The sequence below is a fragment of the Chrysemys picta genome, chromosome 9 (assembly GCF_011386835.1).
Source record: "Chrysemys picta bellii isolate R12L10 chromosome 9, ASM1138683v2, whole genome shotgun sequence".
Lineage (NCBI taxonomy): Eukaryota > Metazoa > Chordata > Testudines > Emydidae > Chrysemys > Chrysemys picta.
This window is the reverse complement of record NC_088799.1, coordinates 9,697,133-9,720,662: the sequence shown is the minus strand read 5'-3', so window position 1 is coordinate 9,720,662 and position 23,530 is coordinate 9,697,133.

Genomic DNA, 23,530 nt, shown 5'->3' with positions numbered 1-23,530 from the left:
ATAACAGCGACTGAAAATGATTGATTTTGAAAAACTGTCTTAGTGGAAATCTGTTAACTTCGTGAAGACTTTTAATTGTTGCTGAGAAAAGGGTAAGGAACTTAGCCTGCTCTAGGTTGAATGAGTGAGAGTAAAGGTTAAGAATCCTACTTTCAGCTCTAGTGTAGACTTAGGGGACTGGTCTCCCTTCAGGAGATTTGCACATGATAATACGAGCTACACATCTAAATCCTTTCCCTATTGGTGTGAAAATCAATTTCATAGGGTGCATTTGAACTGCATTTAACTATAGGTGGAGTACTGTAAAAGAAATATACTGGGGAGCTCTAATATGTTCTTTTTATTTGCATTTCCCTTGATATACAGTACGTTATATGCTGGGCAGAATTCTGTTCCGTTCAAGGTGGGGTAACTTGTGAGTGGCTAGATTACAGCCTTCCAAGGGAAACGGTGGGGGCGAAGGACCTGTCTAGTTTTAAGATTAAGCTAGATAAGTTTATGGAGGGAATGGTTTAATGGAAAAACATGATTTTAGTCAAAGGAATACCATGCCATGTCAAGTAAACAGTATAATGGCTAACGAGGGTCAGGCTGGAGACTCTTGCCTACATGCTCGGGGTTTTACTGATCGCCATATTTGGGGCCGGGAAGGAATTTTCCTCCAGGGTAGATTGGCAGAGGCCCTGGAGGTTTTTCGCCTTCCTCTGCAGCATGGGGCAGGGATCGCTAGCTGGAGGATTCTCTGCCAATTGAAGTCTCTAAGCCACATGATTTGGGGACTTCAACAGCAGAGTCAAGGGAAAGGGTAGGGAAGGCTTTGTGGCCTGCATCATGCAGGGGGTCAGACCAGATGATCATAATGGTCCCTTCTGACCTTAAAGTCTATGAGTCTACACCAGTGCAACTGTGAGCCCAGCTTGGCTAAATGTGTATATGGGACACAGGGGAAGCTACACCTAATGCGGGAAGGTAGATTGCATTAGTATCAGTGCCCACCATGAAGGATCCTCTAGGGGAGACCAGCTTTTATCTTGTAGACAGGGCTCCTTGGAGGATACCCTTGACCACACAAACTCCCCAGCCATGACCACTGATATCTGGGATTATGTTGCATGGCTGTGGAGCCCCGAGCACATCAGCAGTTGAGTGCCTTTTGACACCACTAGGCTTCTATGGGCAGCCTTTCTGCTACCAGTGGACTTTCACCCTGGGTTGTGACAGAGACAACCCAAGGCAGAATCTAGCTTGTTACAGATATACAGTATTGCCAGCCTCAAGCATTCAAAAATCATGAGTCAGGTCCTCCACCCAAAATCATGAGATCGGATTAAAAGTCATGTGTTTTTAAAAAAAATAATATTAGTGATATTTTTTCATCGGCTCCTATGTTTTTTCTTTTTTGTTTTGTTGTTTTGTGGGAGGGGGAAGTTTTATTGACATTTTCCAGCTTTTCTACACAACCAGGCAAACTAGCAACTGTTTTTAAACGATAGCTGAGGTTTTCATGTAACTACATGACTCCATGTGTTGGGCTTTAAGAGACACCCTAAATATCACCAGATATATAAGAAGATTGGAAAAGTTGGCAATTCTGCTACAGTATGTGCTCTAACAGAGTTTGATCCTATTCCCACGAAATTGATTCAAGTTTTGCCATTGACTTTAATGGAAGCAGGATCACAATAATAGTGTTTTAAATCGTTCTTTATATGAAAAAAATCCTGAATTTTCATACTCCATCAATATATTTTAAAATACACCTGAAGTAGACATGATCTAAACTAATGCAAACATTTGCCAGTGGTGCTTGAACAGAGGGACGTATTTAAATTGTATTTCCATAAAGCTGCTATTAAGTGCAGTTATTTGCACTTCCATCAATATGAACATTTAAAAATGTTACATGTGATTTATTAAATATACTTATGACGATGACTCTCTTATGACCTACTTTACTCTTAACATGAGATGTCCTCTACTTACTGAAATCAATCTGGCTTTTGATTTATTTATAGCTTTTTTGTTTTAAAAGTATAGTTGTTCTGACTAATAACACTATTTACTACAGTATATTAAGAGTCAGGGCCGGATCCATAGCTGGTGTAAGTTCCATTGAAGTAGATCTATTAACTTTGTAAAGACTTCTAATTATTGCTGAAAGAAGGATAAGGAAGTCACTGGAGATACGCTGATTTTCACCAGTTGAGGATCTGGTAATAGTAATTTGACATAATATTTTAAAATATATTATTTATATTAAAACATCTTAATGAGGAGAGGACAACTATATTTATTAGGCAATATATTTTCTTGGCACAATTTCTTTTTTAAAGAGAGTGCTTTAGTTGAAACTAAGCAAACCAAAGTAGAAAATTGTTTATCCAAACAAACTCTGTAAGCTATAAAGAAATGGGTACATAAAGCACGCAAGTCTGATGCTTATTAGATTATTTCAGGTCTTCACAACCTGTTTGCTTACTCCAATAGCAACTTGTTGATAATAGGAAGTCTTTTGTAAGAAATGGCATGAAAAACAATGGGAAGCGTCAAATTTAATAAAGTATCTACGAAAAGTCTTAAAATGACACCCACACTATGAAGGGAAGACCAAATTTGCTTTCTCTGAAGGGAATTTGTGTTTGTCAGGAAGGGTTCCTGGAGGCTTTGTTTTCAGGCCTTGATGTGTGACCACTAGCCTACAGGCCGCCCTTCACCCCTGGCCTTATTCTACCACTGTTCTGCCCACCCATACTGACACCGCAGGGGGAAGGGTTTCAGAGGAGGCAGAATCAAAAGCTGAGGGAGGAAAAAAAGTGCTTTTCAGGTCTGATGTGTGGGAATCAAATGAGAGGCCTAGCTCAAATCCGGTCGCCAGGCAACCATAGTGATATGCTGAGGGAATATCATTAAAGTTGGAAACTAAGCAGCCTCTCTGAATTAGTAAATCTGACCACAGTATGGATGATGCACCAGAACTACCTCAGCCCCCAAGCTCAATTTCTGCACGTAGAGAGGGGGAAAAAGCAGCTGATTTGTCGAGTTTTTCATAAAAAAGACAATGGCTGTCCAGACATGGAGTTGGTGGTGAAATATGGTAACTGCCACGGTTGCAGCTGGCCCTCTGACACAAGATTAATAAGTTGCCGTTTCCTAGCCGACCAGAACCTAGTGGGAACTATCCAGCATTTTTCCATGAATTGTGGGCAACGGCCTTACCGCAAGCTGGCCTAGTTTACTGTTCTGTTTTACTCAGATCTCCTAAAGTGCAGTAAACATCTGTGACTACAATGAGGTCATCAGAGATGGTGTCCAGCAACCAGGACCTGAAAACTAATCTAACCTTTCCTTAAGCACAAAGAAGAAGGATTGTTTTAAACTAGGATATATTTAATGGGGGAGGTGGCATTCTGTCATCTGTTAAGCATGTAAGAAACTTTTGCAATGTTTTTTCTGGGGGGGGGGCGAGATTGTGGTTCAGAAATGACACTATAACAAGAAAGCAGTAGTGAACCTATTGTATTAGATTTAGGCTGTGCTGAATATTATCACTGACATGAACAAGCAAAGCTTATCTACTCTTTCCTCCTTGAAAGGTTGAATGAAATTGAATTGCTACCTTCTGTATTTTACCACAGTTTGGTGGAAATGAATCAGAGACATACGAAATCACTTAAAATGAAGCCAAGTTGATTTGAACCACAGAGCCTATTTATAACTTTCTGACAGCAACATCTCAAACACAATCTGACATGGCATAACATGGATGGGTAATTTGATTATAGGTATGGTGTAACGCAAATCACACTTTCCCAAACATGTGCTTTTTTTTTCCCCACAATAGCTCGCCAACATGGTCCTATTTATTTTATTTTTATTTCTTTTAAAGCTATATTTTCCAAGATAGTCAAGCATTTTAACTGACTTTGCACACCTAGAATATAGGGGATGGAGTAAAAGAGTTCTTCTGCTGTTATCTTTTTAAGTTTATTTAAAGTTAAGTACTGGAATGAAAATCTTCTTTTGTAATATAGACATTAGAAGACAATTGTCTCAACTCAACTTTAGGCACGGAAATACTGAAAGAATAAAGACTGCAGCACAAATACAATGATTATCCTGATAAAAATACATATATGTTTGTACATGCCTTGATTTTAAACTTCCTTCCAATCAATTTGTGTATATTAGGGCCTGATCCAGCTCCACTGAAATTAGTGAGACTTTTTATATTGATTTCAATAGGTGCAGAAGGAGGCCCACAGTACCTTTGCATTCCTTTAGGAGGCAGTGAGGTCTAGTGGATACAGCACTGTCAAGGTGCCAAGAGATGTGCATTCTATTCCTGGCTCTGCCATTGATCTGTTTATGTGGCCCTGGGCCAGTCATTTAACCTTTCTGTGCTCAGTTTTCCTAGCTATAAAATGGTGATAATGGTACTTATCCATCATGCATTGAGACCTATGAATGAAAATCTCACGTAAGAGCTAAAGTTTAGCAGTAGTAGTTGACTGGGAAGAACACGTCTGCAATAGAACTTTAGTGTCAGAAATTTCGTGGAACCAGATTGTTTCAACAGTTCATATTCAATGAACCACTTTAAGAACAAACTGGGTCCTGTTGGTGCCATCTCAAATCATCCCACACCTGTTTCAAGGTGATAGACACCAACGCAAACATTTAGCCCTGAAAGAGTGTTGTTGCCATTAACATGTAGTGCAAGTGGCAGTGGGAATAAGTATGGTGAGGTTGAGGCAGGTAATGGGATGTGTTATTGGGTGGAATAGAAAAAGCTGGTGAGAAGTCGGAGAGAGGCTTTGGTGAAGAAAGCTCAAGCCTGATAAATCCCTTGAATGGACTATATTATGAAGTCAAGAAAAGAGAAGAATCACTGAAGGTGCCCAACTGGGAATAACTAGGAGTCACTGGAAGTCATTTGGGCTGTAAGGGAAGTAGCTCAGAGCGGACTCTGAATCTGTCCTTGTGTGCCTTTTTCTGATCTCACGTCATTTTTAACTCGGTGTAACTCCATTAACTTCAGTGGAGTTACTCTTGATGTATACCCGTGTTAGATCAGAGTTAAGCCCAGAATTTACTTTAGTAAACTCCAGAGTAACTCTTCTAGGCAATCATCAGTATAAAAGATGGACAGAGTTTAACCAAACCAATCCTGCTGTGTCATGATGGAAAAAGGCAAACCACGCTCTGAGCTGTAGCACAAGGAAATAGTACCAGCATTTGCTGCCTCTACTGCTACTTCTGTCTATGATGCTTTTACTTTTCCAATAGTCTCTTGTGTAATCTCTGAGACTCTCAGAACAACGGCAACTTTATATAATGAGGTATACCTGGTCTGAAATCGGGGGGAGGAGGTTAAAACACAACCCCTTATTTATGAGGCCGTTCCTCCAGTGATCTCTGCCTGCCCTTGACACAGGGATTAAATAAGGTTGTGTTGCCAGTACATATTTCTTTCAATCAAATGTCCCACTGATTCTGGAGTGATTGGATAGTTAGAAGCCAGGTTTTCTGCTAATTTGAATATAGTAGTGTTCTTTTATGTAGTGGTATCCACGAGGTCTGTGTGGCTCTAGAAATGCATTCCTGCTCTGACAGCTAATGTTTATTTCTATCCTCCGCTTTAATGTATTTAAGACTATCAATTTGTATGAGCTTAAATGGTGAAATCGAGTACAGGAAACATTAATGTGTGGTTATAATACTAACTAACTTGCATTCATCATATTGTGCTACCGTTGTTGGATAGTGAACTGAGTAATTATAGCATATGAAATGTTTTTGTATACGATATGTAGCTTCTATTTCCAGCCAAGCACCGGGGAAAAAATGTGAGGCTCTCCTTGAAAATTGTTTCCACACCTGTTTTCTGGAAAGATTTTATAGCTGTGTTTCAGTTCCTTAATTTTTACAGGGCGTATATAGAGGAAGAGGGAAGTTTTCAGAAAGAGTGATAGCAAGAGTTGCTGACGGGGAGATGATAGGCTAGAGGGGTTCAGAAGGCTTTGAACTAATTTCTCCCAGAGACCCTCCAGTAGATGAAGATCATGTACTATAGATGTACCAGGTCAGATAAAGAAATCTCAATGAAAGAAACTCTTGTGTTGATCCTAAGGAGTGTTAATCTTCCTGGTCCAGGAGAGATTTTGAGCACACTGGTGATCAACTCAGCATTGTATACTGGGGTCTGTGGGGTATTTACCCTGGAACATGGTTTTACTGTAAAGTTAGATTATCTTGTTGCACTCATGGTTTTTAACTCACTAGCTGTGATATACTGCCAGAATTTTAACAAGGGGTCTCCCTCAAACAATTTCCATTGGAGTGCATGGATATCACACACACACACACACACCACACACACACACACACACACACACACACCAGTTGTTTCTTCATCTCTGTTGCCTCACTGAGACTTCTCTAAGTGGTTTTCCTACCTAGCTGCTGTTCCTTACTACAGCAGTAGTGGTGGTCTGGGGTTTTTTTCCTCTGGCATTTGTCTCTTATGTTTTCACTGGATGGTCAGGGATGGCTCCCCTGTGAATGGTCTCACTTAGCAGGTGGTGGTGAGGGAGTTGGTTTCAAGCTAAGAGGAGAACAGAGACCTAAGCACCCTCTCAGTGCTTAACTGTTCAGCCTGCAGCCTGGGAGCAAAGAGGCAGATTGCATCAGCTACAGGACTCCTATTCAGTGCAACATTAGCCTGGCCACATTCCTGCCCTCAATTTCTTCCCATGTACTGTTGGAGCTGCTGGTGGATGCAGGTGATGGTGTTGGTACTACATCATGTGTCTCCCATTTGTTGCTAGAAGCACCAGTGCAGGTCTCAGGAAAGAAGTTCCCTTTGCAGTAGATGCTCCAGAGAGAGCTGAAAATAATAACAACCAGAATTGACTAGCATCTGGGGCAGGTTGTAAGTTGTTTTTTTGTTTTTTGGGGTTTTTTTTGCTACTGCCTCCTTATCTGTAATTACTTTCTGTCCACAATAATCATAAAACTACACACTGGCCTGGCCTGAGGATTGTGAAGAGGGCCAATGGGATAATTCTTTGGGTTACACTTCAAATTTGAGCCAGAAGTAAATCTTCAGGTCCCCCCAGCCTCTTGCTGCAGAAGTTGAAGCCAAGCTTCACATTTCTTTAAATCTCAACAATCAGTTTGTATCACAGTATGTCTGCAAGGCTGTGTTAGCAGAGAAAAGGACTAGGGACATTTTTTAAATGAAAGCTGAGATTCTCCTTTGCAAGGCTCAAAGACTGGTGCTATTAACAAGGGGCTCAGGTGAGCTCCTCAGCTGCGAGTGCCCTCCAGCTCATCAGAAGGACCTGCAGTCAAGAGAACAGCTCCTCTCATTTCCTTTCCACACCATGTGACTATTTCCACTTTGCTTGATACTGGGTGTTCATGCTGCTTTTTCTTCCATTGTAACCAAGAATTGTGCCTGTGAACTGACTGTTCTTTATCTTTTTAATAGCCCTATGGAATTAAACAACTGGAAAGTCTCAATAGCCTTGTCCTTGTCTGCAAACATCACTATTTTTCAGTAAGTCTGGGCTGGTGGGCCCTGAAGTATGGCATAGCACCTATAGCTTGACTGCATCCCCTCTTCATCCACAGTTATTTCGTTGGGTACTATCTGCACATTAAACCTCTTGGATCCAGAACCTAAGACCTACCATCTCTGTTCTTTCTCCCCATAGGTTCTGCCTTGGAAGGTGACTTTTCCCAAGGCCTTTACTGTAGCCACAGCCTGTACAATCAGTGCTCTTGAAAAAAGAAGAACAGGAGGACTTGTGGCACCTTAGAGACTAACAAATTTATTAGAGCATAAGCTTTCGTGGACTACAGCCCACTTCTTCGGATGCAGTCCACGAAAGCTTATGCTCTAATAAATTTGTTAGTCTCTAAGGTGCCACAAGTCCTCCTGTTCTTCTTTTTGCGGATACAGACTAACACGGCTGCTACTCTGAAACCTTTCAAGTGCTCTTGAAGTACTCTTGCCAAAGCTTTCCACCACCACCACAGCCTGTTGAGTCTTCTTCATGCCCTTCGCACCACTCTAGGACCTGACATCTATTCATGCTGACTAATTGAGGGGTCAGTAGGGAGGGTTTTTTTTCTTTTCACAATCTCAGCAGTGCCTCCAGGAATGTAAGGGGGTTTATGGGTTGCTCTACCCCTAAGGGCAGCTAATCATCGACTGGAGCTCTTACCTGGGATCCTCTGCTTTGACCGCAGTGGGTTTCAACAGCCTGGGTTCTTAGCTACTAACTAATAGTGCCTCCACCTGCCTGTTTAAGGTAGTCAGGAACCCTACTTTACTTCCCTATTTAGTTTCGACTATCCCCCTACCTGGTACTTATCCCTATAAGTATACGTATACCTCATAGGTATACTGTTCTGACACCTCTGTAATGGATGAACCAACAATCAAGGTACACTTTATTTACACGGGGAAACATAAAGCGATGGGGAAGATTGATTTGGAGTGGGTACATCAGCAACACCATACAACCCTAGATTTCCCTGGATTCAGAAGTCCAGTTTATTCCAGACAAGTGGGCTTCATAATGTGGAGTAACCCATGTATCTTGATGAGTCATTGCAGGCCTGAAGGCTCTTGAGTGCGGTGAGGTGATGAGGGCACCGATTCACCGTGGCTAACCTCTCTGCAGCAGCAATGGGTGTTACAATGTAGGGGGGCTTCCTCGATGTTTCTAATTCCAGTTGCTGTCTCCTAGAGTAGTTGGGCAAACTCCTTTCAGGGGGAAATAGGCAACATCCCAGGGGGGTTACCTGTACTCCCTCGGACAGAGCTATCCTCCGTTCATCCCCCCCCCCCAACTGGCTTAGTCAACCTTCCATTCCTTAAGGTTCACCCCCTCACAAGGCTCAACTCCCTTGGCGAGGTGAGCATGCTGCAGTCGTCCCCATCTCTCATCTACCCAGAAACAGACTTGGCTCCCTTTTTTTTTGTCAGATCCATTAACCCGGGTTACATTTGTATGCTCCATATGGAATTCTGACTCCCTAAGCTAGATGGGTGGAGAATGTTACCCACCAGGTGTTAGTGGGTAGTCAGGAATATAAGGTCTGTTTTTCTGATCTTATCTGGTCATTGCTTCGACTGACATTTAGCCTGTAGCCTTCTGTACTGTCTAAGTCCAGAATTATCTGGTCTTTACAGAACTGGAAAAAAATGTCCAAATATCCAACTGGTCACTCTCATTCTTAAAATATTCAATTCAAATATTCAAATTCTGCAGTTATCATGCAGAAAATAATGGATCAGCAAATTTAAGTGCTGTGTAAAGTGTGATCTATTTGCATAGGCAACGGGTCACTCAGTCTATCTCCAGTGGAAGTGTGCTCACTCACACAAGGGCTGAATTGGGCCTGTTGAATTCAAGAGGTTTTTATGAGCATGAGGACAAAAATGTGCCCACTCTTTTTAACATGGGCTAAGTTTAACAAGGGTTCATCGACTTTGTGAGGAAGCCACAATAAAAATCCATCAGCCATTGATTTCAGTGTTTATTTCTTTATTACTTTTAGTGGCAGATGCTGCTTATTTTCTTACTATTCTTGATATTGAGGAAGTGAAAATTAGGCAAGAGTGAACAGTTGAACTGTGAGATTGCTCTGCGTATCATGTGATGTTAATATAGACCTGGAAAAACTGGCTTCAGATCAACCAGAACCCTTTTTACATGTTTGTAAAGCTGCAGAAAAGCCTTTTTTTTTTTTTTTTTTTTTTTTTTTTTTTTTTACCAGAATACACAGAAAGAACATGGTATCTCAGAGGGATTGTTGGGAATTTCATGAGTAGTTTGTTGGAAACCATGTTAAAAAGAGCATCACCTGATGTATCTGCAGTGTTTTTATTGCAAGTGCTCTTGCAGATGAGTAATTCCTTGCACTCTTGTTTTTCATGGCCACCATTTAGTGCCTTTAAGCATGCCTGGGGTTAGCCAGTTTGCCTATTAAACATGGTGGTTTAACCCCTACTCTGATTTCTCCTCCTAGCTGTAAACTGCTATCAGAGTGCCAAATACTGACCACCACAATATCCAAACTGCTGGTGCCTCCATGCACAACAACTGAAATTTCTTTAAATTCTGGCTCTTTAAACATTATGTTGTAATCTCTTCCCCATTGTGGAAGAGACTGAGGATAAGAGAGGGTGTTTAACACCAGAACTGGTTTTCTAAATTGGTAGCTGGGACTGAGAGTTTGCTACTTTTCAGTAGTAAACTCTTTTGTTTTGATCCAGTGACAATGAGTAGTACTACAGCAGAAATGACGGTTACAGCTTGTCTTGCTAACTCATGATTAGTTGGAATGTTCTTTCAGTAGATTATATTCTATGAATTTGGTAGAAGTTCCTCTGGTCATTGTTCTCAGCTCTGCTTTCACTTTTAGACCTCTTCTAAACTAAGTTTTGATATAGTCTACAAATTCTACTCTTGGATGCACCAGGGTAGCTCTCAAGGCAGTGGAAGCCACATTCATGCCTTTAAAGATAGAATTGAGCACTCATAAAATCAGCAGCAAACTAGGTACATAAACCATCCAGCAAAACAGCACAGGAAAAAATGTGTACAACACTGAGGAAAGTAATGCAATGTTGATCGTTTGTTATTGAAATTGATGGAGACAGAGCGAATGGTGAGGCAAATGAGATGGCTTGTGTAAAGTTATCAAATGAAATATGTGTACTCTGTGCCCATACAGAACTTTTCATGAACAAAGAAAAAAATAGTTCTTCTATACTTTAACTTTATTTTAGGGAGACAAGTGATTTTGCTGTCAGTGCAATTGTAAAAGTATAATGAAACTGAATCCTTTTACACAACCCCCAAAATCCTCTTCTTTACTTTGTCTGAGGATTATGCAACCAAGAGAAAATAGTAACATCTTGACAAAAAGAAGGAATGTGACATCTTGTCTGTCAGTGATGGTGAAGTGGAATCTGCAACCTTGTTTAAAAATCTATATTGGATTTTACATCACATTATGATACAATAATAAAATGGAGGAGAAGAAGATGCCAAGGTACATAATGAACCAAGAAGTCACACACAAGAAAAGGAGTGGTGAAGGATCAGTCTTGAAGAGTATATACAAGATATTTGTGTTGAGTAAAAGTTTGGCATTGTCTTCCTAACACCGAGGAACATTCCATCTTGTCACTACTAAGAAGATAACCTCTTTCGAATGTGTAGGTCAAAAAGCAGGAACGTGGGCCTGACCCAAAGCTCATTTGAAGACCATGCAAATCTTTCCATTGACTTCAGTGGGTTTTGGATCAGGTCCCATAGGGTATTGTGGGATTCTCAAAAGCACTCAGCATTGGCACACGGTTGCCACTGAAGTCAATGGTAAAATTCCTGAAATCCCATCCTATATGTATACATGTTCCAGAGTACATAGCTGCAATCTCAATTAAAGTTGCCATTTTTTAAAATGATGAATGCCATGCTCAACAGGCCTGAGCCAGAGCCTACTGAAGCCACTGGAGAGACTCCCATTGATTTCAGTAGGCTTTGGATCAAGCTCAACATTAGATTTAATTTAGTTTTCTTAAAAGAAATTTCCGTAATTTGGTCCCAGAATAATCAGGCCATAGGACACTGAAGCAAGATGTACATAGTCATGCATGGACTAGCTTTGTGTATTGTGAGTGGTGATCACTCAGTGCTCAGAGCTTTTTCTTTAAATCTGGTTTTGGGTACAGATGCAGATCAAGATGTCCTCAAATTTTGTTCCATTGTTCCTGTGGTAAGATTCCCAGATCATTTATAATTCTATTAATAATAATACCTATAGTAGCATTTAGATAGCATTGGGAGAGACGCACATACAAAGGCAGTGGGCCTCATAGACAGAGTACTGGATTGGGACTCAGGAAACCTGGGTACTGTTCCCAGTTCAGCTGCTGGGTGGCTTTGGGCAAGTCCATGTGCCTCAGTTTCCCCATTTGTAAAATGTGGCTTATGCTTACTTTCTTTGTGAAGTCCATTTAAGATCTACTAAGGAAAAGCACTATATACGAGCTAGGTATTTTATATATATCTATAATATATCAAGGAGGCTAAACTAGGTGATCTCTAGATCCTGAAGAATTTTATATACTTAGGAAAATTCAGGAGGACGCTTAATTTATTTTGTGGCTTATTCTTAATTTTTAAGTGAAACCCAACATGTCTTGACATTAACTTGTTTTCTTTTCATATTTCGGGGGGGGGGCTGATTGTGCTAGACTCTGCTGTGTGGAAGCTTGGAAGAGGGTGCAAAAGGTACCCCCTGAAGTGATGTAACAATGAGGACACCACCAAGTCCCAGAGCTACCTTTGGACTCCCAGGGTTTTGCCTAAGGCACAATGAATCTTTTGTTATTCATGATTTTGCAGCCTATGAAACTTGAGGGTGTGAGGAAATAGGTCAGATGGGTCCAATTTCCTCTAACCCTACAGGTGGTTTTGCATGCTATTGTGACAGCCATTAGCTTGGCCAACACACAGGGGATGGAACCAGGGATCTCTAAACTTGAAAGCACAAACCTCTACAGCTAGAGATAAAAAGCCAGATTCTACAGCAAGGGCCTGTTACAAACCCACATCCTCTGACTGTGGCTTGGGCCAGGAGTATGCATAATACATGTTGACCATTGGGTTACACTATGTTAAATCATGTAGGCATTCTTCTGAAGTCCAAAGTAGGCCTAAACCAGAAATGCCCAGTGTGTCTTCATTTATGTTGTTCCCCCAAGTGCCCCTACTTAATGCACCTCAGAATGAGGTTACTAAAGGGGGGAAATCCTGGAACATGCACAACCAGGGGATATTTCTTCTTTCTTGAGGCCAGATTCTATCCACACTGAATGGTACTTTATCTCTTGATTAATGTGGCACTCTGTGTGAATCAAAGAGGCATAATCTTGCCCTTGCTATTACAGTCTCCCATATTTTAATATCATTGGCCAATCGGATAGTGGCATAAAACTCCTAAGCATAAATCAGCATGTGTTCTTTTGAGCTCTGCTGGAGACATCTTAGCTCAGTGCTATAAGAGACATCATGGCTGTGTTTCTTGGGTGAAATCCTGGCCTCATGGAAGTCAGAGGTAGTTGTGTCATTGACTTCATTGGGGCCAGAATTTCACCCCTAATCTCTTAACGTGTCTGGAGAGAAAAAGAAGCAAGTCAGCCTATACTATGCTCCCTGCTAGAATACAGAGCTCAGAGGCCTCCAGAAAGCTCACATGTCAATAAGTAGCAGACAACAAAAGAAATTAATAACAGAATCTGATACAATTTTAATGTACCTGTCCATTTTTCCTCCCTTAAGTGTGTATCAGGAGGGGTTCTTTTAAAAAACAGAAAAGTTGCAAAAGTAAAACAAAACACCATAAACCCTTAAAAAAATCAAATACGTTTAGTTCTCTTTTTTTTATTCTCTTTCCATTGATACCACTAGCACAATGTCAAACAATCTGAAGTACTGCAGGCAGAAAAAGTGATCCTGTGACAAAGAAAGTGGCTATAAAAGTCAGATTGCCTTTGACTATCCATTTGAACCTTCAGGGATGGTTCAAAGTCCAAGCTAAGGGTGGGCTCAAGCTATAGAAATCTGACCTGAATTTTAACCCCACCCAGTCCAAAGTTTGAGAGTGTTTTGATTTACTCCAGCACTGAGGAAGGAGAATGCTACTAAATTTATATCTTGATCTGGGTTTGGATCCCCCATCTCCAGCCCCAATCCTCACAAATTTAGGGCTGTTTGGAACTGGAGTTTTAGACATCTGTAGTTGAGAGCTGGTATAGTAAAAATGGTGGGCAGGCACCTTAGTCTAGTAAAATACCTGCCCAATCTATATGTTGCTGGTTTCAGTGTCTCCATTTAGACATCGGGTGAAATCCCAACTTCCCAGAAGTCAAGAGAAGTTTTAGCGTTTACTTCAAAGGGGTTAGGATTTCACCCATCAGATAGAATTCTGTCCTGCACACCCCAGAAGCAGTCCAGAGGGCAAGAGAAAGGGAGCAGAGATGAGCTTTGCGTATTTTCTGGATTCTGGGGTTCTCCAGGAGGTGCTCTATCTTAGAGCAGCCTGTATTAGGTGGGTTATAGGCTGCAGTTTAGCCCAGAAACTCTGTAGCGCCATGCACTATGGGCCACCCTTGGTCTGCCCCTTCCAATCTTCAGCACACCCTGTGCACCTGGGGCTTGTGAGGAGGGAGGTATGCAACTTTATGTCAGTAGCACAAATAGGTTGGAACAGGGTACAGAATCTATCCCATGGTTTAGGTATCTGCACATTATGATAAAGCCCTACACTAGCTGCCGGAGTGAGCATTTTACATTTCTAGGGCTGCTATGATGGAAAAGAATCGGTTTACATTACAATTTCTTTGCCTTCTGCATAATCATCTCTCTTCCCCAGACTTATCTGCACAGGGCTAGCTTTCCGTGCCCCTTAATTGGAAAACACAGCAATTAAAAGTGTGGGACTTTTTAAACCCACTTATCCCACCTCACCCCAGTCTTGGAAGACCAAGCACCAGCCCGAGTCGCAAAGTCAAAACAATGTCTACACAGCTATTTTTAGTGCGCTAGTGTGATCCCCACTACCCTAAGTCTGGCAACCCTGGGCTGGGAGGCTCACTCCCAGATGCAGTGTAGACATACCCTAAGGAATCTATGATCCCTGCTTATAGGGGCTTACTGACTATCTAAGGGCTCACCTCTTACAGCAATTATAAATCAATGAGATTTTTGCATGGTTAAAGAGTGCAGGATTGAGCCTTATATCAGGCATAAAATTTTCAGTTTTTAAAAATCAGATTTAGATCAGATGAAAGCTTAAGATCGTAGAAGCTTTCAAGATAAAATACACCATTAAAAAATGGTAGATCACAGTGATTTCCTTAATGATCATCTTATGCTACAAACAGTGCATTGTCTGTTGTAACCCAGATTCCACAAAGTACTTACTCACATGCATCACTTTCAGCATATGAGTAGTCCCATGTGAGACTGAGGCTAGGTCTACACTACCCGCCTGAATCGGTGGGTAGAAATCGATCTCTCGGGGATCGAATTATCGCGTCTCGTTGGGACGCGACAATCAATCCCCGAATCGACCCTCTTACTCCACCAGCGGAGGTGGGAGTAAGCGCCGTCGACGGGGAGCCGCAGAGGTCGATTTTGCCGCTGTCCTCACAGCGGGGTAAGTCGGCTCCGATAGGTCGAATTCAGCTACGCTATTCGCGTAGCTGAATTTGCGTATTTTAAATCGACCCCTCCCCCCCGTAGTGAAGACCTGCCCTTAGTTATACATGTACTTAAGTACTTTGCAGAATCAAGGCCCATGTGATTACAATTCAAGGGCCCAAACCAGCATTCCTTATGCATCCAAATTTTCCCAAAAGTCAGTGGGAGTTTTGTGGGCACAGCAACACTCCCTAAGTCAATCAGCGCCTTGGGAAACGTTATGGCCCAAACTTTCAAACTAAAAATTAGGCATCTTACAAGTGATCCCTATGCTGCCTCTTAGTAAGAAGTGTGGAAGAAAAGCATCCATATGGATTTATTCTCTGATATAAAATGTGCACCTTTTAAAGAAAATGTGTGTTTTAGTCCTTTTTACTGAGCTAGAAATGTTTAAATCTATCTTTGTGTCTTTTAGTGGAACACTGCATTAAATTAATAATGCAGGCAGTGCCACTTCATCTCTTCCCATAGCCTCATCTGGGCAGAGTTGCCCACAGACATACATACAGAGAAAGGTAGCAACCCAACTGCAAGTTCCTCTTACATTATGGCCCTATATAGGTTATTTGGTATGTTAATTCAGCAGCACGGTTCCCAAGTACAACACCAATTGTCTTTCATTGAAGGAAATAACCCCCCTCTAGAATTACTTCCTTGATTCTTCTGATGAGAACAACTAACTTAGTAGAAAGTATTTCTAGTAATTTCTGTAGTCTTATCAGGAGCCCCAACTTGGAATTGCTCTTACACGGGAGGCTCCATTTACTAGCTATTTAATATTTTGTGGTCCATTATTCATGTCCCACTACCATACAGATCCTTCCAGCAATGTGATTAAAATGTATTTCTCAAACCATAGAGCAAGGGCTGCACAGAGTACGTAAGTTAAACAAGCAGGTCACTTTTGTCCTTTGTCCTTGTTACCTTTTGGTGATGAAGTGGTAGTGCCCTCTAGTGAAAAAATTTAACAACTAATTTGAAAAGCAAAGTACAGGACTCAACTTTCTGACAATTCTCTGTTTGGATTTCTATTCAAGGACAAAACTTAATGTTCAGAACTATTTGCAAAGCGAGTTGTGGGGGAAAACATTACAGTCCAATAAGTAAACACATTTCCATACTGTTCAGAATTAATGGGTGTTTTCTTTGCTTAAAAACAGGTATTAATAATAAACCATGGTAGGCATTTCAAACAGAGAGAGACACACATTTTTCTATTGCTATTATGTATTATTTGCATCAACAGTGTTGACTGACCTGTATCTATCACACACGGCCTTACAGAGTTTACAATCAAAGGGCCCAATCCAGTTGTCATTGAAACCAATGGCCAAACTCCCATAGGACTTCTATACGAGTAGGACTGGTTCCATTGTGAATATAATTTTCTTTTGGTTAAAAATAAGTCCAGCTAAACTACTTATACAGAATTCAGCTTTCTGTTGTTTAAGATCTCGCAATAAAATCAGCTATGGAAATGATAAAGAAGTTTTAAGGCAAAGATTTTAACAAATCAACTTTAGCATGTGCCAGTTATGGCAGATTTTCAAAACATACAACAAAGGATGCATGCTTTTTGCTGCTACTAAATAATATTGCCCCACAACCCCCCCCCCCCCACACACACACACACATTTTCCTCTGTTCCCATTGGCATGATGAGAACATGTACGAATTTTACTCAAGTGTTAACTCTCTGTAGTTCAATTTGTTGGCATGTTTTTTAAGGGGGAAGAGAGACAAAATTTGATAGCAATTAAGTCAGTAAGCTATAATTTACTTACTGTACATTTTCAGGGTGGGTGAACTGGCATTTTCATTGCTCCTGCTGGACTTTCTTTATCTGTGGATATAGAACTTGTGTTATTTGCATTCCAGTAGTTCCGTGGAGCACTGCTCAGGGCTTAATGTGCAAGATGCTGTATAAACTTGCAGTAAAAAGGCAACAAGTCAATCCAGCTCCTCTCTTGAGCACTGTATTCAATTTAACAAATACCCTCTCCTTTAATTTAAAAAAAAAAGCTATACATTTAAATGAGAAAAGCGGGGGGCCAGATCCTGTGTTTCTCACCCAAACAAGACTCATTTTCATTTCAGTAGAAGTTTTGGCTATGCAGAGAAGGCAGGATGAGGCCAAAAATATATAGCATTTAAGATGGGGTCATATCTGAATCATAAAAGAACATGCTTCAGTTTTGTTTTACTTCTAGAGAGTTTGTTCTGGTTCTCTTCTGACTTTATCAATGTATTTAAGGCAATATCCATGTTCATGGAGAATTTTCCTTACATGAGGGTTTGAGTCTACAACCCTGACTCAGGTTGGGAATCAATTATTCAGGCATATAGTTCTATTTACAACAGTGTAAAAATTACTAAAACTGAGCAAAGGTTGCAGAATTGTGTCCTAAGAAAACAAGCTGAAATGTTATCCATCATCTACTTCACACACTGTATTACTTTTTTGGTGAGGCGAGGGGGTTGAAATCAGTACAGAAAGTTTAAATGGGGTTTACGTTTTGTTTCAGGCTAGGAGGCAATTGAACATTTTAGACAAGCAAGAAGCATAAGATACATATCCCTTAGGGTCAGGGCTGTCCGTGTAACCCCAAACCCCTTTTTATTTGAAAACATATTGCTGTGATCTTTTCCAAAGGGGAAATCAATAAATGGCTACAAAAGTTATCATTTTGGTCAAAATGATGAATGCACTCCCAACGCTATAAACAGGTAGCAACCATAGAAGTGATTCTGGAATTCAACCAGACGAATAAGGACAAGGCAGCAGAAATTTCTCCCTCGTTCCACAGTTGCTGCTGTTTCCAGAAAATGACCCAAACATTTGGTTACGGAGTTCAAAAGGAATTTAAAAATATATACATTTTTTGGAACTAAATTAAACAGAAACATCCCCTCTGATTTTCAATAATATCCTAGCCCATATCCTCAGTAATCCGTCTATTCAGCGACAGTCTGGGGTCTACACGGCCGTAAAGCGGCGCTTGGCTCAGCTTGAAGTTCAGTAAACAGCACATTCATGTATCCGTGGAACATTACAAATGCTGTGAAATCTCTTAACAGACACCTGGCTTAGAAATAGACTTTTATTTTTTCCCGCCAGGAGCATTCCTGACGCCAAGGCATTGACTTTACTACGAAAAAAGGTATGTTCTTAATTCAAATTAGCCAATACAGGGTTAAATCCTAGTGAAGACAAGGCAGTTTGTAGCTTTAATATATTAGTGAATCAAGGTAAACCCTTGGCTCCCCCCATGGGTGTTCTGGCAACCCACTAACATGACAACTACACACTGCCTGGTTTTCACTAGGATTTTCCCATGTGTTAACTACCACCAAATAAGTACGCACTGTTTTTCCTAGTGAAGAAACCCTACTCCTCCAAGATGACATAAAATAGTTGTGTGTTTATTCCTTTGCACACACTTCTATTTCTTTTTTGTTTTTTTGCCTATATTTCTAGTCAGACTTTCATTTAAAATAACCATCCAATTCAAAGCCTTTCCTGTAACTTTATTCCTAGGGTAACTGTTACCTGCCATACTGGCCCTAGGTCCTTGACATCATCTTTTGGACTAATTACAGAGCCTTTTAAGGCAGTTGTTAGAACTTAGAAGCAGGCTTACTCTGCAATACAGAGCCAACCACAGAAGAAAATTAGTGCATTTATCTGTCAGCATTAGGCTAGATTACCAGTCCTGTGCACTAGTCACAGGGTCTGGTTTTTCTTTCTCTGGGGAGATGAAATTGATATACTGTTAGGCAGTAAAGGTGTCAATTATAAACAGGACATTAGCATGAGAAAGTAGGCAACCAACTACTTTTTAGGCAACAGCCTTTGTTCAAGTCTAAGTATAGTCCTGAAAAGTAGCCATTCCCTTCCCAAAAATAAACCTTATAAAGAGAATGTGCAAAACTCTCTTATTCGAGCAATCAGAACATGTTAGCTATAGTTTGCAGTCTTTTTTTTTTATTCAGCAAGTATTTTTGTAGGTTATGCAAAGAGCACAAAATATTTCCAATCTCTAAGAAGCCTGAGCCTGCAAACTGACACAGAGCAAATAATTGGCAGTAAATTATTTACTGTTAAAAAGCTTCTTTTCCTGGTCACAGTTCCCAATCCAAATTGAAGCCCAGTTGTGCTGGGCATTGAATTAACACATACTATAAGAGAGTCCCTGCCCTGAATTAGATATTTTAATTTACCTAACCATTTTTTTTTTAATTCTACGGGTTAATCCCAAAGAGTTTGCTGAAAGGAAGGTTGGGTTGGCCTTGGTATTTTTTTGCCAGGCCTGCAAAATACTTTGCTACCAAACCTTTCTCCCATCCCCAAATTACTGATTCCTTTCTCACTCCCTGCACCTCCCTTCCCCCAAAAATCTGACTTCTGTCCACCATGACATGGCCCACTGTGTACTGACGTGAATGAACAGCACAATCTCTGTTTTTATAAATAAACAGGGTCCCTGAAATGTATCCGTTTTCAGGGTCTACCCCTGTGTCACTCTCATCTGCACAGAATAGGGTTTTGTCCTGGTTGTTGTGAACCCCAGCAGCGTGGCCATTTGAAGGAGTCACTGACCAGCTCAGCTGTTGAAAACAGCAGGCCTGTGTTAAGTGACTGAGGCCACAATGGAAGTCTGTGTCAGCGCTGGGATTAGTCTCTGGCTTAGTCCAGTAGGCTACACTGCCCCGCATGCTACTGAGCCAACTCCTTGTAATGGCCAGAGTCTCATTGGCAGCTCAGCAGAGAAGTTGGCTCAGCCTCAGGCAGCCAGCTGCTAGAGAACTTGCTTTTTTCCTGACGTGATAATAGAACAGCCCCCTGCAGTTATGAACTGAGCTGCTGTCTCCCTCCCCCACCCCACCCCCAAAAAAATCAAGGGATCTATGACTGACTTTTCTAGGTCTCCCAAACTAGCTCTGGGTGGCGGTGATGGGATTGTGAATGAGCTGAATGACAGATTTTTCAACCCCTGTGATCAGTTTGCATCCATTCCATTTTCAAGCCTCTTTGCAAAGAAATGAGGCTAGGAGTGAAATTTTCAAAAGCACCCATGGAAGTTAGGTGCCTAACTCCCATTGACTTTCAATGGGAAAACCCCATCCTAGAAGCTTACTATATTTTGAATGAAAGCTAAAATTGTCCTTTACATTTCTAGGGCTCCCTAGCTCACAAGGACTGGTTCTGCCTGCAAGTAATTCAATACTTGAAATTTAAACCTTGAGCTGTTTTGGTTAGTCACATAAGTCACATGGTATTGCTTCAGTTTCTTGACTGGATGAGCGTAACTTCTGCCTCCAAGCGAAAGCTCCTGGCAAGGTGTTTGGGGAGCTGTCACCTACTGCTGTGTCAGGTATTCCCCTGTACCATGTAAAATATACCAGATCTAGTGTGTGCATGTTTGATGTTTGCCACTAGAGAATACTTACGTGCAAGAATTTAAAATTAATTTTCTGTGAGTATTGAATAAAACTCAATTGTCTAAATGTTTATGGAAAGCAAAAGAGGCAAAGCAAATTAATTTTTAAATTCAGTATTGAATATGCTTGAAAAACTTCTTGTGGTATTAACTTAACTCTGCTCTTGCAATTATCCTTGCACTTTTCACCACAGAAATGAGTGGGACTTTTTGCATGAGTAAAGATTATTCATATGAGTAAGGACTGCAGGCCCAGGCCTCCAAGATTCTACTGATAACCCCTAGGTAGTTTTGTTTCATGATCTGTTCTTGTTAATCTTATTGTCACAAGACTGTCACGTTTTCCTATCATACCTCTTACAGCAACAAGGATATTGGATTTTAAAAGCAGAACTTATATTCTGTACAAAGTAGTAGCTATGTGGCAGTCACTGAGTATGTTCATAATACCACAGGTCATTGCATGCTAACCACCTGCTGTCTGTCTTCCAGTTGCTTAAATAGGAAACCATTGGTAAATTGCCTCTGGTGCAGATGCAAAGGTTTCACAGTATGCTGAATGCAAATATTTTAGTGTTCTTTGTATTTATTGGTTAATAGTCCTTTCCTCTTGTCCTCGCAAGTGAATCAGGCGGTGACTGGTGGAAAACTGGAAATTGACAGTCAACTCACATTTCAGAATGTTGAAATGATCCAAGCAGTTGAGTCCATGCATATGGGTCATTAGAATTCTGTGGCTTCAGTCTGATGGCAAGTTAAGACAAGAAGGGGAAATAGGTTCGTCCTACATCCATGCTTGAACAATGATTTAATAGTAAGCTGTACAAAGCCACCCGTTACTTTTATCTGAAGGACCTGATCCTTCAAATTATACTCAAGAGAGTAATCTTTACACCTCCAAATAGTCACTGATGTCAGTGGGAGTACTCACATGAATGAGTACTACTTTTGAGCAAAGATTTGTGGCATCGAGCCCAAACAGTGTTATTTTTTTTAACCTTACATTTTCAGGGATCAGTTCAGAGCCCACCCCCGCACCTTGCAGGGTCCCAGAGTCTGGGCTTGAGCCCAAACCAGAATGTCTACACTGCAATTTTATAGCCCGGCGCCCAAGCCCCACTAGCATGAGTCAGCTGACAGGCAAGCCGTGGGTGTTTTATTGCAGTGTAGACATACCCTAAGGGACTGGTTGCATTAGGAGATGTAGCAGAGCCAGCCCATTCCAGGAGGAGCTCTAGGAGGCATTGGGCTAGCTCCCAGACGTGCAGAAGGGATACATCCATGGCTACAATTCTTAAGGGGGGTGCGGCGGGTGTCTTCCTCTGTGGTCTGCTTGACATTGCAGTGAGGGCAGAGGAGAAGGCCCTGTCCCTAGCTCATTCTTGCCCCTCTTGGAATGGCTAAAGGTGCTCATCCAGTGCTACTTGCTAGGAGTGGTCCATAAACTCAGGGAAGGGTAAGGGCTGCAACTGTCGCCAACTTCCTTGTGCGTGACCTCTCTCAACCCTGCAAGGGCTGTCCCTTAAAGTTGGAACCTATGTGACCCAGGCACATAAATGATAGTGTTTGTTCTAGGAAACATACAATAGGTGACGAGGCGTTGATGCCTCAGTTATCTAGGGGAACACTGCTAAATAAAGAGGAAAGCACATGCAGCTGCCTCCCCCCAGAGTTTGTGGCAAATAAAACAATCTGGAAAAGAGATTGTCTAAGGAACTGATCCGACCAGGAAGCTGTCCTGGAAACTCCTATTGATTTCAGTAGGCATTCTGTGCAGTGAACAATGGCAAGACTAGGGTTTTTTCTCTGTTAAATATTTGCATTTCTATGGCATTTAATGAAGCTTGGAAAACTTTCTCCTGTCTGCCAGAGAGTGGCCACTGTGGCAGCCTCAAGGCCTCGATAGCCTCTGGCCTGGGTGATCAGTGTATCTATTCGTATATAGATTTGCCTCTAGACCTTCACACCATGTCTCAGCTCTGTGGGGGCTCCCTGGGAGCACTGTATTCCTACTGAACAGGCTCCCTTTATCCTGGCCGTCTCTCGCATGTACATTGCAACTGCACCAATTCTACTGACTATCGGGGGAGAGGAGGAGGGTTGGGTTGGCCCACTGGTACTAGAAGTCAGCCTGAACCAAACTTCTGGAGCTGAATGTCTTAGTGGACTCTTCCCTATTTTCTAATGGGGGGTGAACCAAAACCTGAGCAATAGATCAGACACCCAGAACTTTGAAGAAGTTTGGATGCAGCTCTGTATCTGAACTTTTCAGGCAGGTCTGGAGGTAACTGGAATGTTCATTCAGCCATTTGAACCGGATTGGCCCTTTTCTTTACTGCATTCAAGGGTTGGGCACATCGAGCATAGGCTACTCAGTACTGCCAGGGAGAGGGGTACATTGAGTCTCAGCCAATCCACCAGGAAACTCCAGAGGTTTAGCAGGTCTTCTGGACCCATGTAGACTTTGAAAGCATGAAAAAGGCCCCCACCTATCCCTGAATTCTTTATTTTGTTGTAAAAGATGCAGTATTTAAGCTTATCTGGCCTTGTATAGGTATTTTCAACTGCATAAGGAGTGCCAGGAGTTGTCCCTGCTATTAAGATATCAATCTTGAGCAAATAAGTTTGATTTCAGACTGTGGCCAGGTACAGGTGCTGCAGCCTTTAAAGCGTTAACAGGTGCCTGCCTGTCACACAGCTGCTCGGAGTGCAGTATAAAAGGAAGAGGAAACTGGATCTAAAGGGATCTTCTCCTCTCCTGGCTGGGGAAAGCAGTGGTGCTTATTGCCCAGTGTTTTT